At 39.0% G+C, this 21,333-nt stretch overlaps 7 non-coding genes across 7 annotated transcripts; all 7 read left to right on the top strand.

The window, feature by feature from the left end:
- The first annotated feature begins 670 nt into the window (after positions 1-670).
- trnaq-cug (transfer RNA glutamine (anticodon CUG)) lies at positions 671-742 on the top strand. The gene has a single exon. It is a non-coding gene; the product is annotated as a tRNA-Gln (tRNA).
- Positions 743-3,861: 3,119 nt separating this feature from the next.
- On the top strand, positions 3,862-3,933 carry trnaq-cug (transfer RNA glutamine (anticodon CUG)). Its single transcript has one exon. It is a non-coding gene; the product is annotated as a tRNA-Gln (tRNA).
- Positions 3,934-7,048: 3,115 nt separating this feature from the next.
- Positions 7,049-7,120, top strand: trnaq-cug (transfer RNA glutamine (anticodon CUG)). The gene has a single exon. It is a non-coding gene; the product is annotated as a tRNA-Gln (tRNA).
- Positions 7,121-10,241: 3,121 nt separating this feature from the next.
- On the top strand, positions 10,242-10,313 carry trnaq-cug (transfer RNA glutamine (anticodon CUG)). The gene has a single exon. It is a non-coding gene; the product is annotated as a tRNA-Gln (tRNA).
- Positions 10,314-13,434: 3,121 nt separating this feature from the next.
- Positions 13,435-13,506, top strand: trnaq-cug (transfer RNA glutamine (anticodon CUG)). The gene has a single exon. It is a non-coding gene; the product is annotated as a tRNA-Gln (tRNA).
- Positions 13,507-16,627: 3,121 nt separating this feature from the next.
- trnaq-cug (transfer RNA glutamine (anticodon CUG)) lies at positions 16,628-16,699 on the top strand. The gene has a single exon. It is a non-coding gene; the product is annotated as a tRNA-Gln (tRNA).
- Positions 16,700-19,826: 3,127 nt separating this feature from the next.
- On the top strand, positions 19,827-19,898 carry trnaq-cug (transfer RNA glutamine (anticodon CUG)). Its single transcript has one exon. It is a non-coding gene; the product is annotated as a tRNA-Gln (tRNA).
- Positions 19,899-21,333: the final 1,435 nt, after the last annotated feature.

The raw sequence follows: 21,333 nt of genomic DNA, 5'->3' as shown, positions 1-21,333 counted from the left end.
CGGGTGGACGCTGTAACAGGGATTCAAAAGTGAAGCCAAAATGTCATTTTTACAAGTTCAGCTGACATTCATATCTCTCCCAAGATTTTTTCCTTACGATAAATGCGTTTTATAAAAGTAAACAATAAATAAACACCTATTAACACCTATAAACACCTGCAAGACTTTAGCGAGCTCTCAAACTCCTTTTAAAACTGTCTCCTCTGACTGAACGAGCGGAGCATAAAAGAGCACACTTCTCCGCTCAGATGGGGAACTTTCTGTCAGAGCTAGGTGAAACTCATGGAGAGCAGCAAATGTTTTCCTCAAAAAAAAAAAAAGCACCTTGAGTTGAGTGTAAATGTGGACAGTAACATAATATTCAAATGTTTTTCATTTTCAACAAAATGCAGTGTTTGCTGTGAAAGTATTCCCCTCGATTTATATACCACTTCATGACAATGCATTATCACTGAAAAAGCCTGCAGAATCTGATCCTCCAATGCAAAAATATTTTTAAATAAACTTTTTTAAAACGTCTCCTGACATAAAGAGAGACGTGTGTGCTTTGCTTTTACCACAAGTCTTATTTATTGTACTTCCCTCCAATTGTACTGATGCATGCTCCAGATTTTCATCAGGATAGTCCGAGTTTTCTGGAGCCGATGCCGTGGGCTCGCCAGTCCTCTGTGGTTCCATGGTGTAATGGTTAGCACTCTGGACTCTGAATCCAGCGATCCGAGTTCAAATCTCGGTGGAACCTGTTTGTCTGTCTTTCTTCATGGGCTCTTCAAATGCCAAATTCATGCCCGAGAATGCTTTAGCCACAACGCGTGCCTCATAGTCCTTCGGATAAAGGTGTTAGCCACATGTCTGGGGAATTGATAGTTCCTAATACCATATGCTTCCATTGGGTGCATTGAACTTCTCTTGACCCATGGTATACAGTTGCTTGGCATTTACATGTTGGCCCCATGGTTCAAAGCTTATGATCAGAAATATACTTCTAAATTAGGCCCAAATTTGACCCCATGGTGGAGCTAGAACGTTGGCAACACTTGGCCCAAGTTTGGTCAAACTGTTCCTTAGACCCTCCCCAAACAGTGTGCCAAATTTCACAGCTTTTTACCAGATGGTTCCATGGGCTCACATAGACACCCTAGCCAGAAGACGAAGAAGATGAAGATGAAGAAGAAGAAGAAGAAGAAGAAGAAACATAGAACAACAATAGGGTACCTAGGCACCTTCGGTGCTTGGCCCCCTAATAAACTTTTTAAAACGTCTACTGACATAATGAGAGACGTTTGCTCTTTTTCTTTTACCGTAAGTCTCATTTATTGTATTTGCCAACAAATGTAGTGATCCATGCTCCGTAGTTTGATCAGGATAGTCAGCGTTTTCGGGCGTCGATGCCGCTTGCGACGTCAGCTGTTCCGTGGCGGCGTGGTGGTTAGTGCTACGGACTCTGTATCCAGCGTGCCGAGTTCTAGTCTCGGTCGTGCCTACCCGAGCTCCTTTATGGGGATTAACTGCAAATACCAAAGAGCCAAAATCACAGTTCACAATGAAGTTTGCCTTAAAGTCATTAAGCCATAGTCGCTAGCCTCATGTCTGGGAATTTGATAGTTCCTTATGCCATTTGCCTCCGCCTGTCTAATAAGTGATTAACTGTCATCAAATAAAATCACTTTACACACATCCTCAATGGTGAAAAAAAATTCAGTGCACCATGGAAATGCGCTCTTTTATTTATTTATTTATTATACTGCTAATATTTGCAATAAACATTTCTTCCACAACACAATAAAGTCTGTAACAGCAATCTTTTGCACTAAGCAAATAATAGGCTATTCTACAAAACCAATCTGATAAAATCCAATGTTCAATAAATAATATAATTTATTACAATTATTAATTGCATTAAAAAGTTCTTTTAGTTCCATTTTAATGTACTGCAACAGGTCAAAGTCTATCTCAGTGAGTATATCAAAAGCGACTCGGCCAATCACTGTACATAGTGTACGGGTGGATGCTGTAACAGGGATTCCAAAGTGAAGCCAAAATGTCTCCGAGGCCCTCTAGTGGCTGACTGCAGTACATTTTTTAACTTTACGCTTTTCCATGTTTGTGAATGCGAAAAGACCCAACTTACATTTTAAGCTACATCTCTCCAGATTAGTTTTGGGGACAGAGCTTTGTCATTTTTAAAAGTTTTACTGGCGTTAACAATAAATAAACGGCCGTGGTGGATGAGGCGGTTGACAGTTTTGGACACGATAGTCAAGACCCATGTGGCAAAGCCATGTCTTGTTCTGCTGAAAACTGGACGTTACACCTTTGCCAAATCCATATGAACGGGACTAAAAGAGCAGTCATGAGTCATATCACAAGTTCAGTGCTGTAGCCAACGATTTATGTATGATGTGAAGAGGCTGGCTCCTTTTGCTCTTCGACTTCATGTTTTGTGGTGAGATTTAAAATTATATATTCTGGTAAAGGCTTAGCCAGTATGAATCAAGTGTGCTACAAGACTCTAACACCTTGCAAGAATTGTCAATAAAATCAGCCAAATGCTTACATGTTTCTTTGTGGGTTAATCGTACTGTGTACAAAAAAGATCAGGTTCAGTTCCATCCATGTGCTATTTACTCTAAGCTATTCCACCCCAAAGCTGACTTGTTACTATAAACTTCAACATGTACGTTTATAAGATCGTATGTAAAATATATGCTGGGGTACTACCTCAAAGTTGCCAATATGTGTGCAAAAAAAAGTATTTAATAGGCTACGCTATCAAAAGAGTAAACACAACTACAAGCCAAGTATACTTAATTATACTTTTCTTAACTATATCTTGATCAAAAGATTAAGTACAAATATAGGCCAAAATACTTAGACATTTCTGTATACTTGTCAGTACAAGCCAAGTATACTTAAGTATAATTTTATAATAATATCTCTGATAAGTACATAAAAAGTAGACTGAAAGTATACTCTCTCATTATTAGTTTAAAAGACGTATACTAACAGCACACTTGAATAGACTTGTTTTGTGTAAGGTTGGATAAAGTCGTGTGCCAAATGCCATGAATGTAAATAAAACGGTGACAAAGCAAATTTAAAATACACCGTGTAAATACAGTGTTGAGTTTTCCCACCACATGTACTGAATAAAATATCAAAAGCGACTCGGCCAATCACTGTACATAGTGTACGGGTGGACGCTGTAACAGGGATTCAAAAGTGAAGCCAAAATGTCATTTTTACAAGTTCAGCTGACATTCATATCTCTCCCAAGATTTTTTCCTTACGATAAATGCGTTTTATAAAAGTAAACAATAAATAAACACCTATTAACACCTATAAACACCTGCAAGACTTTAGCGAGCTCTCAAACTCCTTTTAAAACTGTCTCCTCTGACTGAACGAGCGGAGCATAAAAGAGCACACTTCTCCGCTCAGATGGGGAACTTTCTGTCAGAGCTAGGTGAAACTCATGGAGAGCAGCAAATGTTTTCCTCAAAAAAAAAAAGCACCTTGAGTTGAGTGTAAATGTGGACAGTAACATAATATTCAAATGTTTTTCATTTTCAACAAAATGCAGTGTTTGCTGTGAAAGTATTCCCCTCGATTTATATACCACTTCATGACAATGCATTATCACTGAAAAAGCCTGCAGAATCTGATCCTCCAATGCAAAAATATTTTTAAATAAACTTTTTTAAAACGTCTCCTGACATAAAGAGAGACGTGTGTGCTTTGCTTTTACCACAAGTCTTATTTATTGTACTTCCCTCCAATTGTACTGATGCATGCTCCAGATTTTCATCAGGATAGTCCGAGTTTTCTGGAGCCGATGCCGTGGGCTCGCCAGTCCTCTGTGGTTCCATGGTGTAATGGTTAGCACTCTGGACTCTGAATCCAGCGATCCGAGTTCAAATCTCGGTGGAACCTGTTTGTCTGTCTTTCTTCATGGGCTCTTCAAATGCCAAATTCATGCCCGAGAATGCTTTAGCCACAACGCGTGCCTCATAGTCCTTCGGATAAAGGTGTTAGCCACATGTCTGGGGAATTGATAGTTCCTAATACCATATGCTTCCATTGGGTGCATTGAACTTCTCTTGACCCATGGTATACAGTTGCTTGGCATTTACATGTTGGCCCCATGGTTCAAAGCTTATGATCAGAAATATACTTCTAAATTAGGCCCAAATTTGACCCCATGGTGGAGCTAGAACGTTGGCAACACTTGGCCCAAGTTTGGTCAAACTGTTCCTTAGACCCTCCCCAAACAGTGTGCCAAATTTCACAGCTTTTTACCAGATGGTTCCATGGGCTCACATAGACACCCTAGCCAGAAGACGAAGAAGATGAAGATGAAGAAGAAGAAGAAGAAGAAACATAGAACAACAATAGGGTACCTAGGCACCTTCGGTGCTTGGCCCCCTAATAAACTTTTTAAAACGTCTACTGACATAATGAGAGACGTTTGCTCTTTTTCTTTTACCGTAAGTCTCATTTATTGTATTTGCCAACAAATGTAGTGATCCATGCTCCGTAGTTTGATCAGGATAGTCAGCGTTTTCGGGCGTCGATGCCGCTTGCGACGTCAGCTGTTCCGTGGCGGCGTGGTGGTTAGTGCTACGGACTCTGTATCCAGCGTGCCGAGTTCTAGTCTCGGTCGTGCCTACCCGAGCTCCTTTATGGGGATTAACTGCAAATACCAAAGAGCCAAAATCACAGTTCACAATGAAGTTTGCCTTAAAGTCATTAAGCCATAGTCGCTAGCCTCATGTCTGGGAATTTGATAGTTCCTTATGCCATTTGCCTCCGCCTGTCTAATAAGTGGTTAACTGTCATCAAATAAAATCACTTTACACACATCCTCAATGGTGAAAAAAAATTCAGTGCACCATGGAAATGCGCTCTTTTATTTATTTATTTATTATACTGCTAATATTTGCAATAAACATTTCTTCCACAACACAATAAAGTCTGTAACAGCAATCTTTTGCACTAAGCAAATAATAGGCTATTCTACAAAACCAATCTGATAAAATCCAATGTTCAATAAATAATATAATTTATTACAATTATTAATTGCATTAAAAAGTTCTTTTAGTTCCATTTTAATGTACTGCAACAGGTCAAAGTCTATCTCAGTGAGTATATCAAAAGCGACTCGGCCAATCACTGTACATAGTGTACGGGTGGATGCTGTAACAGGGATTCCAAAGTGAAGCCAAAATGTCTCCGAGGCCCTCTAGTGGCTGACTGCAGTACATTTTTTAACTTTACGCTTTTCCATGTTTGTGAATGCGAAAAGACCCAACTTACATTTTAAGCTACATCTCTCCAGATTAGTTTTGGGGACAGAGCTTTGTCATTTTTAAAAGTTTTACTGGCGTTAACAATAAATAAACGGCCGTGGTGGATGAGGCGGTTGACAGTTTTGGACACGATAGTCAAGACCCATGTGGCAAAGCCATGTCTTGTTCTGCTGAAAACTGTACGTTACACCTTTGCCAAATCCATATGAACGGGACTAAAAGAGCAGTCATGAGTCATATCACAAGTTCAGTGCTGTAGCCAACGATTTATGTATGATGTGAAGAGGCTGGCTCCTTTTGCTCTTCGACTTCATGTTTTGTGGTGAGATTTAAAATTATATATTCTGGTAAAGGCTTAGCCAGTATGAATCAAGTGTGCTACAAGACTCTAACACCTTGCAAGAATTGTCAATAAAATCAGCCAAATGCTTACATGTTTCTTTGTGGGTTAATCGTACTGTGTACAAAAAAGATCAGGTTCAGTTCCATCCATGTGCTATTTACTCTAAGCTATTCCACCCCAAAGCTGACTTGTTACTATAAACTTCAACATGTACGTTTATAAGATCGTATGTAAAATATATGCTGGGGTACTACCTCAAAGTTGCCAATATGTGTGCAAAAAAAAGTATTTAATAGGCTACGCTATCAAAAGAGTAAACACAACTACAAGCCAAGTATACTTAATTATACTTTTCTTAACTATATCTTGATCAAAAGATTAAGTACAAATATAGGCCAAAATACTTAGACATTTCTGTATACTTGTCAGTACAAGCCAAGTATACTTAAGTATAATTTTATAAGAATATCTCTGATAAGTACATAAAAAGTAGACTGAAAGTATACTCTCTCATTATTAGTTTAAAAGACGTATACTAACAGCACACTTGAACAGACTTGTTTTGTGTAAGGTTGGATAAAGTCGTGTGCCAAATGCCATGAATGTAAATAAAACGGTGACAAAGCAAATTTAAAATACACCGTGTAAATACAGTGTTGAGTTTTCCCACCACATGTACTGAATAAAATATCAAAAGCGACTCGGCCAATCACTGTACATAGTGTACGGGTGGACGCTGTAACAGGGATTCAAAAGTGAAGCCAAAATGTCATTTTTACAAGTTCAGCTGACATTCATATCTCTCCCAAGATTTTTTCCTTACGATAAATGCGTTTTATAAAAGTAAACAATAAATAAACACCTATTAACACCTATAAACACCTGCAAGACTTTAGCGAGCTCTCAAACTCCTTTTAAAACTGTCTCCTCTGACTGAACGAGCGGAGCATAAAAGAGCACACTTCTCCGCTCAGATGGGGAACTTTCTGTCAGAGCTAGGTGAAACTCATGGAGAGCAGCAAATGTTTTCCTCAAAAAAAAAAAAAGCACCTTGAGTTGAGTGTAAATGTGGACAGTAACATAATATTCAAATGTTTTTCATTTTCAACAAAATGCAGTGTTTGCTGTGAAAGTATTCCCCTCGATTTATATACCACTTCATGACAATGCATTATCACTGAAAAAGCCTGCAGAATCTGATCCTCCAATGCAAAAATATTTTTAAATAAACTTTTTTAAAACGTCTCCTGACATAAAGAGAGACGTGTGTGCTTTGCTTTTACCACAAGTCTTATTTATTGTACTTCCCTCCAATTGTACTGATGCATGCTCCAGATTTTCATCAGGATAGTCCGAGTTTTCTGGAGCCGATGCCGTGGGCTCGCCAGTCCTCTGTGGTTCCATGGTGTAATGGTTAGCACTCTGGACTCTGAATCCAGCGATCCGAGTTCAAATCTCGGTGGAACCTGTTTGTCTGTCTTTCTTCATGGGCTCTTCAAATGCCAAATTCATGCCCGAGAATGCTTTAGCCACAACGCGTGCCTCATAGTCCTTCGGATAAAGGTGTTAGCCACATGTCTGGGGAATTGATAGTTCCTAATACCATATGCTTCCATTGGGTGCATTGAACTTCTCTTGACCCATGGTATACAGTTGCTTGGCATTTACATGTTGGCCCCATGGTTCAAAGCTTATGATCAGAAATATACTTCTAAATTAGGCCCAAATTTGACCCCATGGTGGAGCTAGAACGTTGGCAACACTTGGCCCAAGTTTGGTCAAACTGTTCCTTAGACCCTCCCCAAACAGTGTGCCAAATTTCACAGCTTTTTACCAGATGGTTCCATGGGCTCACATAGACACCCTAGCCAGAAGACGAAGAAGATGAAGATGAAGAAGAAGAAGAAGAAGAAGAAGAAACATAGAACAACAATAGGGTACCTAGGCACCTTCGGTGCTTGGCCCCCTAATAAACTTTTTAAAATGTCTACTGACATAATGAGAGACGTTTGCTCTTTTTCTTTTACCGTAAGTCTCATTTATTGTATTTGCCAACAAATGTAGTGATCCATGCTCCGTAGTTTGATCAGGATAGTCAGCGTTTTCGGGCGTCGATGCCGCTTGCGACGTCAGCTGTTCCGTGGCGGCGTGGTGGTTAGTGCTACGGACTCTGTATCCAGCGTGCCGAGTTCTAGTCTCGGTCGTGCCTACCCGAGCTCCTTTATGGGGATTAACTGCAAATACCAAAGAGCCAAAATCACAGTTCACAATGAAGTTTGCCTTAAAGTCATTAAGCCATAGTCGCTAGCCTCATGTCTGGGAATTTGATAGTTCCTTATGCCATTTGCCTCCGCCTGTCTAATAAGTGGTTAACTGTCATCAAATAAAATCACTTTACACACATCCTCAATGGTGAAAAAAAATTCAGTGCACCATGGAAATGCGCTCTTTTATTTATTTATTTATTATACTGCTAATATTTGCAATAAACATTTCTTCCACAACACAATAAAGTCTGTAACAGCAATCTTTTGCACTAAGCAAATAATAGGCTATTCTACAAAACCAATCTGATAAAATCCAATGTTCAATAAATAATATAATTTATTACAATTATTAATTGCATTAAAAAGTTCTTTTAGTTCCATTTTAATGTACTGCAACAGGTCAAAGTCTATCTCAGTGAGTATATCAAAAGCGACTCGGCCAATCACTGTACATAGTGTACGGGTGGATGCTGTAACAGGGATTCCAAAGTGAAGCCAAAATGTCTCCGAGGCCCTCTAGTGGCTGACTGCAGTACATTTTTTAACTTTACGCTTTTCCATGTTTGTGAATGCGAAAAGACCCAACTTACATTTTAAGCTACATCTCTCCAGATTAGTTTTGGGGACAGAGCTTTGTCATTTTTAAAAGTTTTACTGGCGTTAACAATAAATAAACGGCCGTGGTGGATGAGGCGGTTGACAGTTTTGGACACGATAGTCAAGACCCATGTGGCAAAGCCATGTCTTGTTCTGCTGAAAACTGTACGTTACACCTTTGCCAAATCCATATGAACGGGACTAAAAGAGCAGTCATGAGTCATATCACAAGTTCAGTGCTGTAGCCAACGATTTATGTATGATGTGAAGAGGCTGGCTCCTTTTGCTCTTCGACTTCATGTTTTGTGGTGAGATTTAAAATTATATATTCTGGTAAAGGCTTAGCCAGTATGAATCAAGTGTGCTACAAGACTCTAACACCTTGCAAGAATTGTCAATAAAATCAGCCAAATGCTTACATGTTTCTTTGTGGGTTAATCGTACTGTGTACAAAAAAGATCAGGTTCAGTTCCATCCATGTGCTATTTACTCTAAGCTATTCCACCCCAAAGCTGACTTGTTACTATAAACTTCAACATGTACGTTTATAAGATCGTATGTAAAATATATGCTGGGGTACTACCTCAAAGTTGCCAATATGTGTGCAAAAAAAAGTATTTAATAGGCTACGCTATCAAAAGAGTAAACACAACTACAAGCCAAGTATACTTAATTATACTTTTCTTAACTATATCTTGATCAAAAGATTAAGTACAAATATAGGCCAAAATACTTAGACATTTCTGTATACTTGTCAGTACAAGCCAAGTATACTTAAGTATAATTTTATAAGAATATCTCTGATAAGTACATAAAAAGTAGACTGAAAGTATACTCTCTCATTATTAGTTTAAAAGACGTATACTAACAGCACACTTGAATAGACTTGTTTTGTGTAAGGTTGGATAAAGTCGTGTGCCAAATGCCATGAATGTAAATAAAACGGTGACAAAGCAAATTTAAAATACACCGTGTAAATACAGTGTTGAGTTTTCCCACCACATGTACTGAATAAAATATCAAAAGCGACTCGGCCAATCACTGTACATAGTGTACGGGTGGACGCTGTAACAGGGATTCAAAAGTGAAGCCAAAATGTCATTTTTACAAGTTCAGCTGACATTCATATCTCTCCCAAGATTTTTTCCTTACGATAAATGCGTTTTATAAAAGTAAACAATAAATAAACACCTATTAACACCTATAAACACCTGCAAGACTTTAGCGAGCTCTCAAACTCCTTTTAAAACTGTCTCCTCTGACTGAACGAGCGGAGCATAAAAGAGCACACTTCTCCGCTCAGATGGGGAACTTTCTGTCAGAGCTAGGTGAAACTCATGGAGAGCAGCAAATGTTTTCCTCAAAAAAAAAAAAAGCACCTTGAGTTGAGTGTAAATGTGGACAGTAACATAATATTCAAATGTTTTTCATTTTCAACAAAATGCAGTGTTTGCTGTGAAAGTATTCCCCTCGATTTATATACCACTTCATGACAATGCATTATCACTGAAAAAGCCTGCAGAATCTGATCCTCCAATGCAAAAATATTTTTAAATAAACTTTTTTAAAACGTCTCCTGACATAAAGAGAGACGTGTGTGCTTTGCTTTTACCACAAGTCTTATTTATTGTACTTCCCTCCAATTGTACTGATGCATGCTCCAGATTTTCATCAGGATAGTCCGAGTTTTCTGGAGCCGATGCCGTGGGCTCGCCAGTCCTCTGTGGTTCCATGGTGTAATGGTTAGCACTCTGGACTCTGAATCCAGCGATCCGAGTTCAAATCTCGGTGGAACCTGTTTGTCTGTCTTTCTTCATGGGCTCTTCAAATGCCAAATTCATGCCCGAGAATGCTTTAGCCACAACGCGTGCCTCATAGTCCTTCGGATAAAGGTGTTAGCCACATGTCTGGGGAATTGATAGTTCCTAATACCATATGCTTCCATTGGGTGCATTGAACTTCTCTTGACCCATGGTATACAGTTGCTTGGCATTTACATGTTGGCCCCATGGTTCAAAGCTTATGATCAGAAATATACTTCTAAATTAGGCCCAAATTTGACCCCATGGTGGAGCTAGAACGTTGGCAACACTTGGCCCAAGTTTGGTCAAACTGTTCCTTAGACCCTCCCCAAACAGTGTGCCAAATTTCACAGCTTTTTACCAGATGGTTCCATGGGCTCACATAGACACCCTAGCCAGAAGACGAAGAAGATGAAGATGAAGAAGAAGAAGAAGAAGAAGAAGAAACATAGAACAACAATAGGGTACCTAGGCACCTTCGGTGCTTGGCCCCCTAATAAACTTTTTAAAACGTCTACTGACATAATGAGAGACGTTTGCTCTTTTTCTTTTACCGTAAGTCTCATTTATTGTATTTGCCAACAAATGTAGTGATCCATGCTCCGTAGTTTGATCAGGATAGTCAGCGTTTTCGGGCGTCGATGCCGCTTGCGACGTCAGCTGTTCCGTGGCGGCGTGGTGGTTAGTGCTACGAACTCTGTATCCAGCGTGCCGAGTTCTAGTCTCGGTCGTGCCTACCCGAGCTCCTTTATGGGGATTAACTGCAAATACCAAAGAGCCAAAATCACAGTTCACAATGAAGTTTGCCTTAAAGTCATTAAGCCATAGTCGCTAGCCTCATGTCTGGGAATTTGATAGTTCCTTATGCCATTTGCCTCCGCCTGTCTAATAAGTGGTTAACTGTCATCAAATAAAATCACTTTACACACATCCTCAATGGTGAAAAAAAATTCAGTGCACCATGGAAATGCGCTCTTTTATTTATTTATTTATTATACTGCTAATATTTGCAATAAACATTTCTTCCACAACACAATAAAGTCTGTAACAGCAATCTTTTGCACTAAGCAAATAATAGGCTATTCTACAAAACCAATCTGATAAAATCCAATGTTCAATAAATAATATAATTTATTACAATTATTAATTGCATTAAAAAGTTCTTTTAGTTCCATTTTAATGTACTGCAACAGGTCAAAGTCTATCTCAGTGAGTATATCAAAAGCGACTCGGCCAATCACTGTACATAGTGTACGGGTGGATGCTGTAACAGGGATTCCAAAGTGAAGCCAAAATGTCTCCGAGGCCCTCTAGTGGCTGACTGCAGTACATTTTTTAACTTTACGCTTTTCCATGTTTGTGAATGCGAAAAGACCCAACTTACATTTTAAGCTACATCTCTCCAGATTAGTTTTGGGGACAGAGCTTTGTCATTTTTAAAAGTTTTACTGGCGTTAACAATAAATAAACGGCCGTGGTGGATGAGGCGGTTGACAGTTTTGGACACGATAGTCAAGACCCATGTGGCAAAGCCATGTCTTGTTCTGCTGAAAACTGGACGTTACACCTTTGCCAAATCCATATGAACGGGACTAAAAGAGCAGTCATGAGTCATATCACAAGTTCAGTGCTGTAGCCAACGATTTATGTATGATGTGAAGAGGCTGGCTCCTTTTGCTCTTCGACTTCATGTTTTGTGGTGAGATTTAAAATTATATATTCTGGTAAAGGCTTAGCCAGTATGAATCAAGTGTGCTACAAGACTCTAACACCTTGCAAGAATTGTCAATAAAATCAGCCAAATGCTTACATGTTTCTTTGTGGGTTAATCGTACTGTGTACAAAAAAGATCAGGTTCAGTTCCATCCATGTGCTATTTACTCTAAGCTATTCCACCCCAAAGCTGACTTGTTACTATAAACTTCAACATGTACGTTTATAAGATCGTATGTAAAATATATGCTGGGGTACTACCTCAAAGTTGCCAATATGTGTGCAAAAAAAAGTATTTAATAGGCTACGCTATCAAAAGAGTAAACACAACTACAAGCCAAGTATACTTAATTATACTTTTCTTAACTATATCTTGATCAAAAGATTAAGTACAAATATAGGCCAAAATACTTAGACATTTCTGTATACTTGTCAGTACAAGCCAAGTATACTTAAGTATAATTTTATAAGAATATCTCTGATAAGTACATAAAAAGTAGACTGAAAGTATACTCTCTCATTATTAGTTTAAAAGACGTATACTAACAGCACACTTGAATAGACTTGTTTTGTGTAAGGTTGGATAAAGTCGTGTGCCAAATGCCATGAATGTAAATAAAACGGTGACAAAGCAAATTTAAAATACACCGTGTAAATACAGTGTTGAGTTTTCCCACCACATGTACTGAATAAAATATCAAAAGCGACTCGGCCAATCACTGTACATAGTGTACGGGTGGACGCTGTAACAGGGATTCAAAAGTGAAACCAAAATGTCATTTTTACAAGTTCAGCTGACATTCATATCTCTCCCAAGATTTTTTCCTTACGATAAATGCGTTTTATAAAAGTAAACAATAAATAAACACCTATTAACACCTATAAACACCTGCAAGACTTTAGCGAGCTCTCAAACTCCTTTTAAAACTGTCTCCTCTGACTGAACGAGCGGAGCATAAAAGAGCACACTTCTCCGCTCAGATGGGGAACTTTCTGTCAGAGCTAGGTGAAACTCATGGAGAGCAGCAAATGTTTTCCTCAAAAAAAAAAAAAGCACCTTGAGTTGAGTGTAAATGTGGACAGTAACATAATATTCAAATGTTTTTCATTTTCAACAAAATGCAGTGTTTGCTGTGAAAGTATTCCCCTCGATTTATATACCACTTCATGACAATGCATTATCACTGAAAAAGCCTGCAGAATCTGATCCTCCAATGCAAAAATATTTTTAAATAAACTTTTTTAAAACGTCTCCTGACATAAAGAGAGACGTGTGTGCTTTGCTTTTACCACAAGTCTTATTTATTGTACTTCCCTCCAATTGTACTGATGCATGCTCCAGATTTTCATCAGGATAGTCCGAGTTTTCTGGAGCCGATGCCGTGGGCTCGCCAGTCCTCTGTGGTTCCATGGTGTAATGGTTAGCACTCTGGACTCTGAATCCAGCGATCCGAGTTCAAATCTCGGTGGAACCTGTTTGTCTGTCTTTCTTCATGGGCTCTTCAAATGCCAAATTCATGCCCGAGAATGCTTTAGCCACAACGCGTGCCTCATAGTCCTTCGGATAAAGGTGTTAGCCACATGTCTGGGGAATTGATAGTTCCTAATACCATATGCTTCCATTGGGTGCATTGAACTTCTCTTGACCCATGGTATACAGTTGCTTGGCATTTACATGTTGGCCCCATGGTTCAAAGCTTATGATCAGAAATATACTTCTAAATTAGGCCCAAATTTGACCCCATGGTGGAGCTAGAACGTTGGCAACACTTGGCCCAAGTTTGGTCAAACTGTTCCTTAGACCCTCCCCAAACAGTGTGCCAAATTTCACAGCTTTTTACCAGATGGTTCCATGGGCTCACATAGACACCCTAGCCAGAAGACGAAGAAGATGAAGATGAAGAAGAAGAAGAAGAAGAAGAAGAAACATAGAACAACAATAGGGTACCTAGGCACCTTCGGTGCTTGGCCCCCTAATAAACTTTTTAAAACGTCTACTGACATAATGAGAGACGTTTGCTCTTTTTCTTTTACCGTAAGTCTCATTTATTGTATTTGCCAACAAATGTAGTGATCCATGCTCCGTAGTTTGATCAGGATAGTCAGCGTTTTCGGGCGTCGATGCCGCTTGCGACGTCAGCTGTTCCGTGGCGGCGTGGTGGTTAGTGCTACGAACTCTGTATCCAGCGTGCCGAGTTCTAGTCTCGGTCGTGCCTACCCGAGCTCCTTTATGGGGATTAACTGCAAATACCAAAGAGCCAAAATCACAGTTCACAATGAAGTTTGCCTTAAAGTCATTAAGCCATAGTCGCTAGCCTCATGTCTGGGAATTTGATAGTTCCTTATGCCATTTGCCTCCGCCTGTCTAATAAGTGGTTAACTGTCATCAAATAAAATCACTTTACACACATCCTCAATGGTGAAAAAAAATTCAGTGCACCATGGAAATGCGCTCTTTTATTTATTTATTTATTATACTGCTAATATTTGCAATAAACATTTCTTCCACAACACAATAAAGTCTGTAACAGCAATCTTTTGCACTAAGCAAATAATAGGCTATTCTACAAAACCAATCTGATAAAATCCAATGTTCAATAAATAATATAATTTATTACAATTATTAATTGCATTAAAAAGTTCTTTTAGTTCCATTTTAATGTACTGCAACAGGTCAAAGTCTATCTCAGTGAGTATATCAAAAGCGACTCGGCCAATCACTGTACATAGTGTACGGGTGGATGCTGTAACAGGGATTCCAAAGTGAAGCCAAAATGTCTCCGAGGCCCTCTAGTGGCTGACTGCAGTACATTTTTTTACTTTACGCTTTTCCATGTTTGTGAATGCGAAAAGACCCAACTTACATTTTAAGCTACATCTCTCCAGATTAGTTTTGGGGACAGAGCTTTGTCATTTTTAAAAGTTTTACTGGCGTTAACAATAAATAAACGGCCGTGGTGGATGAGGCGGTTGACAGTTTTGGACACGATAGTCAAGACCCATGTGGCAAAGCCATGTCTTGTTCTGCTGAAAACTGGACGTTACACCTTTGCCAAATCCATATGAACGGGACTAAAAGAGCAGTCATGAGTCATATCACAAGTTCAGTGCTGTAGCCAACGATTTATGTATGATGTGAAGAGGCTGGCTCCTTTTGCTCTTCGACTTCATGTTTTGTGGTGAGATTTAAAATTATATATTCTGGTAAAGGCTTAGCCAGTATGAATCAAGTGTGCTACAAGACTCTAACACCTTGCAAGAATTGTCAATAAAATCAGCCAAATGCTTACATGTTTCTTTGTGGGTTAATCGTACTGTGTACAAAAAAGATCAGGTTCAGTTCCATCCATGTGCTATTTACTCTAAGCTATTCCACCCCAAAGCTGACTTGTTACTATAAACTTCAACATGTACGTTTATAAGATCGTATGTAAAATATATGCTGGGGTACTACCTCAAAGTTGCCAATATGTGTGCAAAAAAAAGTATTTAATAGGCTACGCTATCAAAAGAGTAAACACAACTACAAGCCAAGTATACTTAATTATACTTTTCTTAACTATATCTTGATCAAAAGATTAAGTACAAATATAGGCCAAAATACTTAGACATTTCTGTATACTTGTCAGTACAAGCCAAGTATACTTAAGTATAATTTTATAAGAATATCTCTGATAAGTACATAAAAAGTAGACTGAAAGTATACTCTCTCATTATTAGTTTAAAAGACGTATACTAACAGCACACTTGAATAGACTTGTTTTGTGTAAGGTTGGATAAAGTCGTGTGCCAAATGCCATGAATGTAAATAAAACGGTGACAAAGCAAATTTAAAATACACCGTGTAAATACAGTGTTGAGTTTTCCCACCACATGTACTGAATAAAATATCAAAAGCGACTCGGCCAATCACTGTACATAGTGTACGGGTGGACGCTGTAACAGGGATTCAAAAGTGAAGCCAAAATGTCATTTTTACAAGTTCAGCTGACATTCATATCTCTCCCAAGATTTTTTCCTTACGATAAATGCGTTTTATAAAAGTAAACAATAAATAAACACCTATTAACACCTATAAACACCTGCAAGACTTTAGCGAGCTCTCAAACTCCTTTTAAAACTGTCTCCTCTGACTGAACGAGCGGAGCATAAAAGAGCACACTTCTCCGCTCAGATGGGGAACTTTCTGTCAGAGCTAGGTGAAACTCATGGAGAGCAGCAAATGTTTTCCTCAAAAAAAAAAAAAGCACCTTGAGTTGAGTGTAAATGTGGACAGTAACATAATATTCAAATGTTTTTCATTTTCAACAAAATGCAGTGTTTGCTGTGAAAGTATTCCCCTCGATTTATATACCACTTCATGACAATGCATTATCACTGAAAAAGCCTGCAGAATCTGATCCTCCAATGCAAAAATATTTTTAAATAAACTTTTTTAAAACGTCTCCTGACATAAAGAGAGACGTGTGTGCTTTGCTTTTACCACAAGTCTTATTTATTGTACTTCCCTCCAATTGTACTGATGCATGCTCCAGATTTTCATCAGGATAGTCCGAGTTTTCTGGAGCCGATGCCGTGGGCTCGCCAGTCCTCTGTGGTTCCATGGTGTAATGGTTAGCACTCTGGACTCTGAATCCAGCGATCCGAGTTCAAATCTCGGTGGAACCTGTTTGTCTGTCTTTCTTCATGGGCTCTTCAAATGCCAAATTCATGCCCGAGAATGCTTTAGCCACAACGCGTGCCTCATAGTCCTTCGGATAAAGGTGTTAGCCACATGTCTGGGGAATTGATAGTTCCTAATACCATATGCTTCCATTGGGTGCATTGAACTTCTCTTGACCCATGGTATACAGTTGCTTGGCATTTACATGTTGGCCCCATGGTTCAAAGCTTATGATCAGAAATATACTTCTAAATTAGGCCCAAATTTGACCCCATGGTGGAGCTAGAACGTTGGCAACACTTGGCCCAAGTTTGGTCAAACTGTTCCTTAGACCCTCCCCAAACAGTGTGCCAAATTTCACAGCTTTTTACCAGATGGTTCCATGGGCTCACATAGACACCCTAGCCAGAAGACGAAGAAGATGAAGATGAAGATGAAGAAGAAGAAGAAGAAGAAGAAGAAACATAGAACAACAATAGGGTACCTAGGCACCTTCGGTCCTTGGCCCCCTAATAAACTTTGTAAAACGTCTACTGACATAATGAGAGACGTTTGCTCTTTTTCTTTTACCGTAAGTCTCATTTATTGCATTTGCCAACAAATGTAGTGATCCATGCTCCGTAGTTTGATCAGGATAGTCAGCGTTTTCGGGCGTCGATGCCGCTTGCGACGTCAGCTGTTCCGTGGCGGCGTGGTGGTTAGTGCTACGGACTCTGTATCCAGCGTGCCGAGTTCTAGTCTCGGTCGTGCCTACCCGAGCTCCTTTATGGGGATTAACTGCAAATACCAAAGAGCCAAAATCACAGTTCACAATGAAGTTTGCCTTAAAGTCATTAAGCCATAGTCGCTAGCCTCATGTCTGGGAATTTGATAGTTCCTTATGCCATTTGCCTCCGCCTGTCTAATAAGTGGTTAACTGTCATCAAATAAAATCACTTTACACACATCCTCAATGGTGAAAAAAAATTCAGTGCACCATGGAAATGCGCTCTTTTATTTATTTATTTATTATACTGCTAATATTTGCAATAAACATTTCTTCCACAACACAATAAAGTCTGTAACAGCAATCTTTTGCACTAAGCAAATAATAGGCTATTCTACAAAACCAATCTGATAAAATCCAATGTTCAATAAATAATATAATTTATTACAATTATTAATTGCATTAAAAAGTTCTTTTAGTTCCATTTTAATGTACTGCAACAGGTCAAAGTCTATCTCAGTGAGTATATCAAAAGCGACTCGGCCAATCACTGTACATAGTGTACGGGTGGATGCTGTAACAGGGATTCCAAAGTGAAGCCAAAATGTCTCCGAGGCCCTCTAGTGGCTGACTGCAGTACATTTTTTAACTTTACGCTTTTCCATGTTTGTGAATGCGAAAAGACCCAACTTACATTTTAAGCTACATCTCTCCAGATTAGTTTTGGGGACAGAGCTTTGTCATTTTTAAAAGTTTTACTGGCGTTAACAATAAATAAACGGCCGTGGTGGATGAGGCGGTTGACAGTTTTGGACACGATAGTCAAGACCCATGTGGCAAAGCCATGTCTTGTTCTGCTGAAAACTGTACGTTACACCTTTGCCAAATCCATATGAACGGGACTAAAAGAGCAGTCATGAGTCATATCACAAGTTCAGTGCTGTAGCCAACGATTTATGTATGATGTGAAGAGGCTGGCTCCTTTTGCTCTTCGACTTCATGTTTTGTGGTGAGATTTAAAATTATATATTCTGGTAAAGGCTTAGCCAGTATGAATCAAGTGTGCTACAAGACTCTAACACCTTGCAAGAATTGTCAATAAAATCAGCCAAATGCTTACATGTTTCTTTGTGGGTTAATCGTACTGTGTACAAAAAAGATCAGGTTCAGTTCCATCCATGTGCTATTTACTCTAAGCTATTCCACCCCAAAGCTGACTTGTTACTATAAACTTCAACATGTACGTTTATAAGATCGTATGTAAAATATATGCTGGGGTACTACCTCAAAGTTGCCAATATGTGTGCAAAAAAAAGTATTTAATAGGCTACGCTATCAAAAGAGTAAACACAACTACAAGCCAAGTATACTTAATTATACTTTTCTTAACTATATCTTGATCAAAAGATTAAGTACAAATATAGGCCAAAATACTTAGACATTTCTGTATACTTGTCAGTACAAGCCAAGTATACTTAAGTATAATTTTATAAGAATATCTCTGATAAGTACATAAAAAGTAGACTGAAAGTATACTCTCTCATTATTAGTTTAAAAGACGTATACTAACAGCACACTTGAATAGACTTGTTTTGTGTAAGGTTGGATAAAGTCGTGTGCCAAATGCCATGAATGTAAATAAAACGGTGACAAAGCAAATTTAAAATACACCGTGTAAATACAGTGTTGAGTTTTCCCACCACATGTACTGAATAAAATATCAAAAGCGACTCGGCCAATCACTGTACATAGTGTACGGGTGGACGCTGTAACAGGGATTCAAAAGTGAAGCCAAAATGTCATTTTTACAAGTTCAGCTGACATTCATATCTCTCCCAAGATTTTTTCCTTACGATAAATGCGTTTTATAAAAGTAAACAATAAATAAACACCTATTAACACCTATAAACACCTGCAAGACTTTAGCGAGCTCTCAAACTCCTTTTAAAACTGTCTCCTCTGACTGAACGAGCGGAGCATAAAAGAGCACACTTCTCCGCTCAGATGGGGAACTTTCTGTCAGAGCTAGGTGAAACTCATGGAGAGCAGCAAATGTTTTCCTCAAAAAAAAAAAAAGCACCTTGAGTTGAGTGTAAATGTGGACAGTAACATAATATTCAAATGTTTTTCATTTTCAACAAAATGCAGTGTTTGCTGTGAAAGTATTCCCCTCGATTTATATACCACTTCATGACAATGCATTATCACTGAAAAAGCCTGCAGAATCTGATCCTCCAATGCAAAAATATTTTTAAATAAACTTTTTTAAAACGTCTCCTGACATAAAGAGAGACGTGTGTGCTTTGCTTTTACCACAAGTCTTATTTATTGTACTTCCCTCCAATTGTACTGATGCATGCTCCAGATTTTCATCAGGATAGTCCGAGTTTTCTGGAGCCGATGCCGTGGGCTCGCCAGTCCTCTGTGGTTCCATGGTGTAATGGTTAGCACTCTGGACTCTGAATCCAGCGATCCGAGTTCAAATCTCGGTGGAACCTGTTTGTCTGTCTTTCTTCATGGGCTCTTCAAATGCCAAATTCATGCCCGAGAATGCTTTAGCCACAACGCGTGCCTCATAGTCCTTCGGATAAAGGTGTTAGCCACATGTCTGGGGAATTGATAGTTCCTAATACCATATGCTTCCATTGGGTGCATTGAACTTCTCTTGACCCATGGTATACAGTTGCTTGGCATTTACATGTTGGCCCCATGGTTCAAAGCTTATGATCAGAAATATACTTCTAAATTAGGCCCAAATTTGACCCCATGGTGGAGCTAGAACGTTGGCAACACTTGGCCCAAGTTTGGTCAAACTGTTCCTTAGACCCTCCCCAAACAGTGTGCCAAATTTCACAGCTTTTTACCAGATGGTTCCATGGGCTCACATAGACACCCTAGCCAGAAGACGAAGAAGATGAAGATGAAGATGAAGAAGAAGAAGAAGAAGAAGAAGAAACATAGAACAACAATAGGGTACCTAGGCACCTTCGGTCCTTGGCCCCCTAATAAACTTTGTAAAACGTCTACTGACATAATGAGAGACGTTTGCTCTTTTTCTTTTACCGTAAGTCTCATTTATTGCATTTGCCAACAAATGTAGTGATCCATGCTCCGTAGTTTGATCAGGATAGTCAGCGTTTTCGGGCGTCGATGCCGCTTGCGACGTCAGCTGTTCCGTGGCGGCGTGGTGGTTAGTGCTACGGACTCTGTATCCAGCGTGCCGAGTTCTAGTCTCGGTCGTGCCTACCCGAGCTCCTTTATGGGGATTAACTGCAAATACCAAAGAGCCAAAATCACAGTTCACAATGAAGTTTGCCTTAAAGTCATTAAGCCATAGTCGCTAGCCTCATGTCTGGGAATTTGATAGTTCCTTATGCCATTTGCCTCCGCCTGTCTAATAAGTGATTAACTGTCATCAAATAAAATCACTTTACACACATCCTCAATGGTGAAAAAAAATTCAGTGCACCATGGAAATGCGCTCTTTTATTTATTTATTTATTATACTGCTAATATTTGCAATAAACATTTCTTCCACAACACAATAAAGTCTGTAACAGCAATCTTTTGCACTAAGCAAATAATAGGCTATTCTACAAAACCAATCTGATAAAATCCAATGTTCAATAAATAATATAATTTATTACAATTATTAATTGCATTAAAAAGTTCTTTTAGTTCCATTTTAATGTACTGCAACAGGTCAAAGTCTATCTCAGTGAGTATATCAAAAGCGACTCGGCCAATCACTGTACATAGTGTACGGGTGGATGCTGTAACAGGGATTCCAAAGTGAAGCCAAAATGTCTCCGAGGCCCTCTAGTGGCTGACTGCAGTACATTTTTTAACTTTACGCTTTTCCATGTTTGTGAATGCGAAAAGACCCAACTTACATTTTAAGCTACATCTCTCCAGATTAGTTTTGGGGACAGA

The sequence above is a fragment of the Pangasianodon hypophthalmus genome, chromosome 1, assembly GCF_027358585.1.
Source record: "Pangasianodon hypophthalmus isolate fPanHyp1 chromosome 1, fPanHyp1.pri, whole genome shotgun sequence".
Classification (NCBI taxonomy): Eukaryota; Metazoa; Chordata; class Actinopteri; order Siluriformes; family Pangasiidae; genus Pangasianodon; species Pangasianodon hypophthalmus.
Note: the sequence above shows the minus strand (reverse complement) of the source record. Positions and strands in the feature narration are given on the sequence as shown.